We start from the raw sequence: 8,228 nt of genomic DNA, 5'->3' as shown, positions 1-8,228 counted from the left end.
ACAGCTCCGATCCTGTCATTTCGGACCAGAATCTCTTAAAGAGAGTATGCCCGCTTCTCTACCCCTCTGTATTTCAAGGCCTAAATCTTACCTTCTGCCGCCAATGTTTTAGTCATCTGTCTGAGTTATCTCCTTCTTGGATAGTGTTCAATGTTGCCTCATGACCAGCCTGAAGCATTTTGAAACATTTCAGCACGTTAAAGGTGCTATATAAATGCAGGCTCACATAGTTGGCGGGGTGGGGGGGGGGGGGGGGGGCAGACTACAGAGATATATCCAGTCGGAAACGTGAAGAAAAGTAAAAGGTTTGAAAATGATTCCTTCTGAAGATTACTGTGCCCATAGTTGGAGATATCGCGCACTCACCGGGGTTAAAGCAGTTAAAGCAGGCTTTCCTTGCTGTCCAAAAGTTCACTTGGTACATTTTTGACAGCAAGTCAAGTCAGACTGCTTTGACCAGCTGTGGTTCCCCAGTCAGTGTGTGATATTTCCAACAATGGAGCCAGTAATCTTCGAAAGGACTTTAATGCACATTTTCAAAGTGCAGTCAAGCGAGCTCCATTCACAATTTCGCCAAAACAATGCGAAGTGATTTATTTCTACAAAAGTGTGTATCCATTTTTCTGAGGGCCATACGTTAAACCAGTATCTACCAACTTTATTAGGCAGTGCCTTCTGAATCCTAACTAATTCACCGCGTGAAAACATTGTCCATCTCTTGTTCTTGAATCACTTTGAATCTGTGCCCCTTCGGTCATTGGAACGCACCTTTCTTCATAAATGATTTTAAACCCTTCACGTGTTTGAATATCTTCCGGAACCATCCTGCTTGTCAGATTTCGCTCTAAGGAATACAATTCCAGTTTCTCCTGCTTATCTCCCTCCAGTCCGCCTGCCCTGGACAGCGATTCGAGGAAATCGCTTCTGTAACTCTCTTCAAAGTCTTTACTTCCTTCCTGACGTCCTGTGCCCGGCATTAGACACAAGTCCAGCTCAGGTCAAGCCGGACTTTCGATCCATTTTGCATAACCTCTTTCTTTACTATAGCAGAGCACCTCATCGGGAGTCTTGTACATACTGAGTTGGACTTGGATAATAGAGGTGAAATCGGGCTGTTTAAATGGGACGGTACAAAGTGGAAGACGAAATAATAAACAAAGAACGGCAGATGCTGTAAATCTGAAACAAACACAGAAATTGCTGGGAAAACTCAGCAGGTCCGGCAGAATCTGTGCAGAGAAAACAGATAATGTTTCGAATCCAATGACTCTTCTGAAGGATTCTCCAGCAATGTCTATCTTTAATACAAAGTGGAATTTAGTTCCTCCGTGGGATATTGACGTGAAACAAAAATAAAATGCTACCATGTACTTAAGGTACGTAGGAGGAGTGGACCACTAGACAGGTCCAGATCCGGGTTTACATGTCATTGAGATATGGAAGGTCCCTGGAGAACCTGACAATGTGCATGGTGAAAGGATGTCTTCCTTTAACGGAGAAACCAGACTAGGGGGCACTGTTTAAACAGAAGTGGTTGCCTATGCAAAATGAGATCAGGAGTTCATTTTCTGGCAGGGGTTGTGCATCTCTACATCAGAGACTGGGGCGCGGCAGGGTCATTGAATATCCTTAAGGCAGAGATTAGTCACGACTCATAAAGGTGTGGAACACACAGCATGGCTCATTCTGTACTAGGTAAATCTGTTAGCTGATGGCAAGGTGGTTGGTGAATCAAGTGAAGTTGAAGAAATTAATGAGAAAAAACATGCATAAAATGCTCATAAATGTATAATCAATGAGCTTGTGAATTGTGATGCATAAGGAAATAGCAGATTGCATATTTGAAGATTTTGCATGATTTTGTATAAAGTATTTGAACTTGCTATTTCATCGAATATATTCAATTATATAATGTCTAACAAAGGCGACAGCTCACATCAACTAAAAAATAGGTGTGGAGATAAGCGGGCTACAGGTAAATTAAGGTTACAGTCAGACTCAGTTCTGATCTGACTGAATGTCCGAACAGCTTGTGGCTGTCGCTGATCACCAGCCGCTAGTTCCTGATATAAATATCTCTCCCGTCTTTCAGGTAGAATGCAATAACTGCTCAGGTTGAGGGCGAATCAACATCAAACTACATTTGTAAAGAACTTCTAACGTAAGGAGACATTCCAAATCCACCTGGCCCAGAGAGGAAGATGGGGAATCAAAGACTCCATCACCCCGGGGGAGCCATGTTGGAGATGTTCCTTTTCCCAGTTTATTACTGTCACTAAGTGTTACGATTCCTCTGTACTCAGTGTTCGGTTAAATCCTTAGCCCATGATGAACGACCTCCCTGTTCCCTCTGCAATGTCTGGGATCAATAAAATGCCAATAATATGTGATAAAACATAAAATACTCCGCTGCTCTGTTCGCCACTGTGAAGACAGACGGGTCCATGAACAATACCTGGAGCTGTGACATTTCTAGGGGTAACTGCAGGCTACGTTTTAGGTCCTGATCGCTCCCCTTCACACTTGCCCTGCCTCACATTTCAATGTTTCGACTCAATATTCAGTTCTGCCACTTGCACTTTGAACAGGAAAGGCAACCCTTTAAATCTGCAGAATTGTTGCAATGACTAATCGAATGTGCTTTAAAAAGAAAATGCTTAAAAGCCTTTTTTTCCCCCATACAGCAGAGGGGATGGAGTGGAATTAAATAACTTTTTGGTCTTTCTGCCGGAGTCTATTGAATTTCCCGGGGCACAATCGCGAGGAGGGTGGGCAGCGTGGGTGTGTGGAGTGTTCGTTCTTTCCCCAGATCTTGCCCTAATTACAGGCAAGATTGATGTGCCACAGTGTAAGTGCCACCTGCCATTTGTAGCGGTGTTCCTGGCATCCTGTTGGTTTTGGTTAGTCCAAGAGTAGAAACTACCGCGAGCCTGTCATTTTACTCTCCCAATACCGTCGCTCTTTTAACTGACTCCGTTTTATTTAAGCAGTTGATAATTAAAATGTGCCGGGCGTATCTGGAAAAATGCAAAATTGCCTTGACATACAGATATCTTTGACCAACTTGCTCCGATACCTTATGGCAGGGGACAGGTAGAGACTTGAACACAGGCCTCCTTGACCAGAGGTGGGACGCTACCACTACACCCACAAGAGCTTGGATCTAGACTCGCAGCGTTTACAAGTTGTACAATGTAAAACCAATCTGCGTCGCTCTTGTTGAAAGTTAATGTCCCATATATACCACGTATAGATGACAGACAGCGCTCTGATGAATGTGGGGATGCAGTGACCGAATTATGTGATGTATCTGTATATGGAAAACGCGCCCAAAGAAAGAGAAAATTGCTCCCGAATAGGATAGGAATTCTTCCATGTTATTCCCCTACGAATACTGGGGGCAGCTGAGCGTGGATCCGAAACTGAGTTGCCGAAGTGCATTTTAAAAGCAAAATCTCAGCTGCAGCGTTGCGTTGCTAACTGCGTTGTAAGGCAACGCACTGGGATACATGCTCAATAACCCTCTCTCTCTATTCGGGCTTGACAGTGATCTCACAGGCACCGTTTAACTGACCGTGCTTAATCAGCTAAACAGACTTAGCGATACAACCGCCAGATTTGGTTTACAACACACGCACCATCAAAATAGATCAACTCGAACCGATTCCGCATTGAAAAAGAACCGTGTAATAGAGTTGATGTGGAGGTGCCGGTGTTGGACTGGGGAGGGGCTGGGTGGGATTGTTGATGGGGTAACAAATTCAGAAGTCACAGGAGGCCAGGCGATAGTCCAACAGGTTTATTTGAAATGACAAGCTTTCGAAGTTATGTGTGAGGGTTCTTTTGTGGGGGGGGGGGGGGGGGGGGTGAGGTGTGGTGGAAAATATCCCAGTTTTACGCTCCCCGCCCTCCACCGAGTTATCTTGCGCCGTGGGGTGGATGGTGTAACCTGAGCCGGGGGAGAAGCGGTGAAGGTGGAGGTCGCTGTCTTTTCCCGCCAGGGCTCGTCCCTGCGTGGCTGTGAAAAAACAAGTGCTCCACACCGCCGAACGGCAAACCAGCCGCTGACAAGTAACACGGTGCAGTAAAGTTCAATAGTTTACTTAGTAAAGGAGATCGACTGTTGGGGGCAAGGGGTGTAATTGCTTAATTAGTTCACCCTGTGTTATGACATCGCAAGGGGAACCCAACTAACCCAGACCTTATCAAGCATTTCTGGCTAAATTATGAACGAGGCCCAGAATCCTGGAAGCTCCAATAGGCACAGCAAGCTGCAAAATAAAATTCTTTCATTGCCAGCCTAATAGTTTCATCCCCCACCCCCAAAGAGCTGACAATCTAATTCAGAAATGATCTCTTGCATGTATTGTTTTCCACAACAGAACGATTCTTGGGAGTTAACAAGTGACCCTTGAAAAGACTGGATCAACTCGTTCATTTATTTACTAAAACAAATTAGTTAAAGCCTGTTTCAGTAATGACGATGTAGCCAATATGTAGCAGAGATTAAACAAACTTGATGTGGATGTGCTTTGTTGCTCTGGAAATACGTCCTCAAAATGGTGAATAATAAACTGATGTAACTTAATGATTGGACTGCAACCATTGGATGTGAATACCAGCAGCGTGAGTTTGGGAAGGAATAAAAATAAACAGAATTGCTTTATTAATTATGCACCATAACAAAATTAAAAACTATGAAGGCAGACACTGCGACAGAAGAATCTCGCTCCCGGTGTCTGAAGGACGATGTTCGGTTGCATTGGGATTCGCTGGAAAGGTCTAAGTTGTTTGTAATGCAGTTAAACCGTTAGAAAATCAGAATGAATTAAAAACCTAAAGATGTCTCAGACGGGTGGGGATGCTAAAATGTCACAGGATCATTGCGAGGAGGAAATCTTCATCACCTCTAATTAAATAATTTCGTGACAAACAATTCTTATTCCCCAGAATTCTGTAAAAGTGCAATAGATGTAGAGTGTAGCTAGAGATCAACAGTTTGCTGTCTTAATTCTCACTCCATGCTTGGTTAAAGGACTACTCTATGCCACGCCCACAATCTGCCATGTTTGGTACCAAATTGTGGACAAATACCACTTTTTACGATAAAACATCGATATAAAGTGTACCCCTGGCTGCAGTGCATCGCTGGCAAACGTGGATGTGGAGTTGGCAGGGGTTTGGGGCAAAAATGTGCAGGCAGGACAAAAATTATGGACATGTTTGAGTCTCTCTGGCCCCACTCGTCAAAGCTTGCTAAAATCACAAAAATGTGCACAATCCTGCATAAAGTTCCATACTTTCTACTGAATTTTATTCCATTGGAGTCTTTAATAGATGGATAAGCACAGTGTTTCAAAAAGAGAGCACTCTTTTTGTCTGGGCTTTGAATATTCAAATTGAAAGTATCGCGCAATCATTCATTGTCAAATCATTGGATTGTAGAGGTTTTAAAAAGGTCGGCATGAGTGCTGCAAAACTCTAAGTTATATCCCAAGGTATAGTGCAATAATTGTGATTGTGTATTGTTCAAATTTCAGTGCTGCACTTAGCACATTGTCTCAAATTTTAAAATATTGCATTCTGATCAACAAATCTGAAGAGAAAGTTTCATTGCTGGAGCCACTCAAAGCATCTCTCTTGAAGCAAGCTGGCAATTATAAATCCTAGAATGTCTGGTAAGGCAGTGTTTTTTTTCCTCTTGAAGATCTTTTCGCACGAATTTTCTTGTCGTGTCTCGCTTAATTCACCTGTTAAAAAAGGGAAACCAACATTTATTCAGATACTGTTATGCACATGTTGAATTCCGTTATCTGCCTGTGTTCCTTCAGCACAGGACTCACTGGATCATATATTACATTTGAGACTTAACCTTTTTGGGTGTAATTTGTTGTAAAACAGTCCCCAGTAATGTAAAATGAAGACCAAGTATTTCTGCGGGCTGTTATTTTTGTTTGTAACACTTTATTGATCATTTATTTCCTGGCCCTTAGGCTAGGTTAGGGACTGAATATTGCTGGGAAGGGAAGGTTTTAAGTTGCGTGGATTATAGTCAGTCTTTTCGTTGCTCAACCTTTGCTGTGTTCATTTTTGCCTAAAACTTAAACCTCAATGAACTACTTTTAATAAGTTTTGATCTCCCCCACCCTCCTCCCAAGTAAGGGAGAAAAAGACACGTGTTTCCATAAAGCAGAAAGTTACTGAAAGGGAAAGGAGATTCTTTATAGCTTCCAACCTCATTTCAGATGAGGCTGATCACTAGTTTGCGTGTTTAACCGTGCCATTATCCCGACATCAACACTCCGATAGTGGAAAAAAAAGTGTGACAAGTTAGTTGTGAAGCTTTCAGGAAGAATCCTGGCAGACAAACGCTCGCTAAATACATTAAAACACGCTTGCAATTCAAATTGCATTAATTTTTCACCACTGTTTTTTTGATTGAAATGTTTAAGTGAGCTCCACGCTACACGTTTACTTTTTTTTAAGTGCAAAATTATAGACTTTAAACGCAAGAGAGACGTGTTTGTTTTGTTCTTTTTGATAAAAAGCGAACAGCCAGTTGCTGTGTGAAGTCTGTGCGTCAGAGGGAGGCGCGCTTTCATAAGTGTAGATCCCGTCAGCGTCTGTCCGCAGGTATAACACTGGGGACTCGTGGAAATGGCATTATTATTTACAATAGGGTCCACGCAGAAGTGAGAACGGGACATTTTGCAAGCAATCGGCTCGCGGAAACTTACTGAATTATTTATCTCGTTTTAATGAATAATTTGGTCTGCAGTTTCCACACTTCCGTAATCTGACACCCTTCTTCCCTCATTTTTCTTACCTCAGAAAACTTGAGTCCTCTTTGTCACTTTTAAACACAACCTCAAACGTTGCCGGGTATTCCGTGTGAAATACCCCGAGTTCAGCGCCCAGTCTGTGGCGCCGTCCATGTAGGGGGCTGGGGAACGCAGCAAGCGAGCTAAATGCGCCCACTTTATTCCCACCTCAGTCATTGTCACCCACTCACACCAAACTCACCGGCGGGTTCTCGGACCTTGCTGACCGGTCTCCTGATGGTTTTAACGCGCCGCTTTGGAGAACATTTCTGAATCCTTGCCTTTTTCTTTTGTAAAGAAATATATGTTTATAGATAAATTAAAAGCCCCCCACAATACCACTAACTTCGCGTTTGTTTTTTTTGTTGCAAAAGGGAACGCCTGCCGTAAAAGCAGTTCGTTAATTTACGACTTTATCCGCTGGTTAGGTTACACAGACCAGATTGTGCTAATTTCTCAGACCTGAGGGTGGGGGTTAGTGGGAGCGAAGGCGATAGGAGATAGTTCGCGGGTAAAGAAAATGAGTCTTAGCTGAGGGATAAATAATTCTGACGCTGGAATGCTTCTCCCTGTGTGTCATTTTATTCCATAAAGACAAAGGAACGCCATTCTGAAAGTATCGACTTGGGCTGATCGCCCTGTGTGTCTTTTAGGGCTGAGTCGGTGCTATTAACTCTTTCAATGCTGAATAATTTAAACACAGAATGATCATTCCCATCCCCTCCCGACCCCGTGTTTCTTAGTTATTAACATAGTATAGATGGTGGGGCGGTGCAAGATGGGGCGGGGGTTGGTGATGGAGGGAGAGCAGGCGCCTTAAGTTGAGGTGGTGCTGATCAGTTTGCGGAAGACTGGGGGAAACAAAGGCGAAGAGATGTTAAAGCATTTTATTTAGAATGATAGAATCCCTACGGTGCAGAAAGCGGACGTTCGGGCCATCGAGTCTGCACCCACCCACCCGAGCACATTAGGCGAATCATATTAACTTTATAATAGTCATAGGGCATGGAAACAGACTCTTCAGTCCAACCCGTCCGTGCTGACCAGATAGCCCAACCCCATCTAGTCCCACCTGCCAGCACCCGGCCCATATCCGTCCAAACACTTCCTATTCATATACCCGCCTTAAATGTTGCAATTGTACCAGCCACCACCACTTCCTCTGGCAGCTCATTCCACCCTCTGCGTGAAAAAGTTGCCCCTTAGGTCTCTTTTATATCTTTCCCCTCTCACCCTAAACCAATGCCCTCTACTGAGAAAGTGAATTGGTGATATTAGTGAGGTTTTATTTGGCTCGATATTTCTATGCAATACAAAAAAAGACGAGTATTCCGTGTTTTATAGCGGTATCGACAACGAATACAGGAATTTCCATTGAAATGACCCCTGGTACCGGTTCCTTTATCT

General features: G+C 43.5%; 1 long non-coding RNA gene across 2 annotated transcripts; it reads right to left on the bottom strand.

The window, feature by feature from the left end:
• Positions 1-5,297: 5,297 nt before the first annotated feature.
• On the bottom strand, positions 5,298-7,774 carry LOC122540628 (uncharacterized). 2 transcript variants are annotated; one of them, XR_006309364.2, is made up of 2 exons: positions 6,827-7,774; positions 5,298-5,750 (listed from the first exon to the last, which is right to left on the bottom strand). It is a non-coding gene; the product is annotated as an uncharacterized LOC122540628 (long non-coding RNA). The 2 variants fall into 2 exon arrangements; XR_006309363.2 differs by having other exon boundaries at positions 7,024-7,774.
• Positions 7,775-8,228: the final 454 nt, after the last annotated feature.

This window comes from Chiloscyllium plagiosum, unplaced genomic scaffold (genome assembly GCF_037043375.1).
Source record: "Chiloscyllium plagiosum isolate Xiang-an unplaced genomic scaffold, Cpla_swu_hap1 HiC_scaffold_29, whole genome shotgun sequence".
Lineage (NCBI taxonomy): Eukaryota > Metazoa > Chordata > Chondrichthyes > Orectolobiformes > Hemiscylliidae > Chiloscyllium > Chiloscyllium plagiosum.
This window is presented reverse-complemented; position numbering and strand designations above follow the sequence as displayed.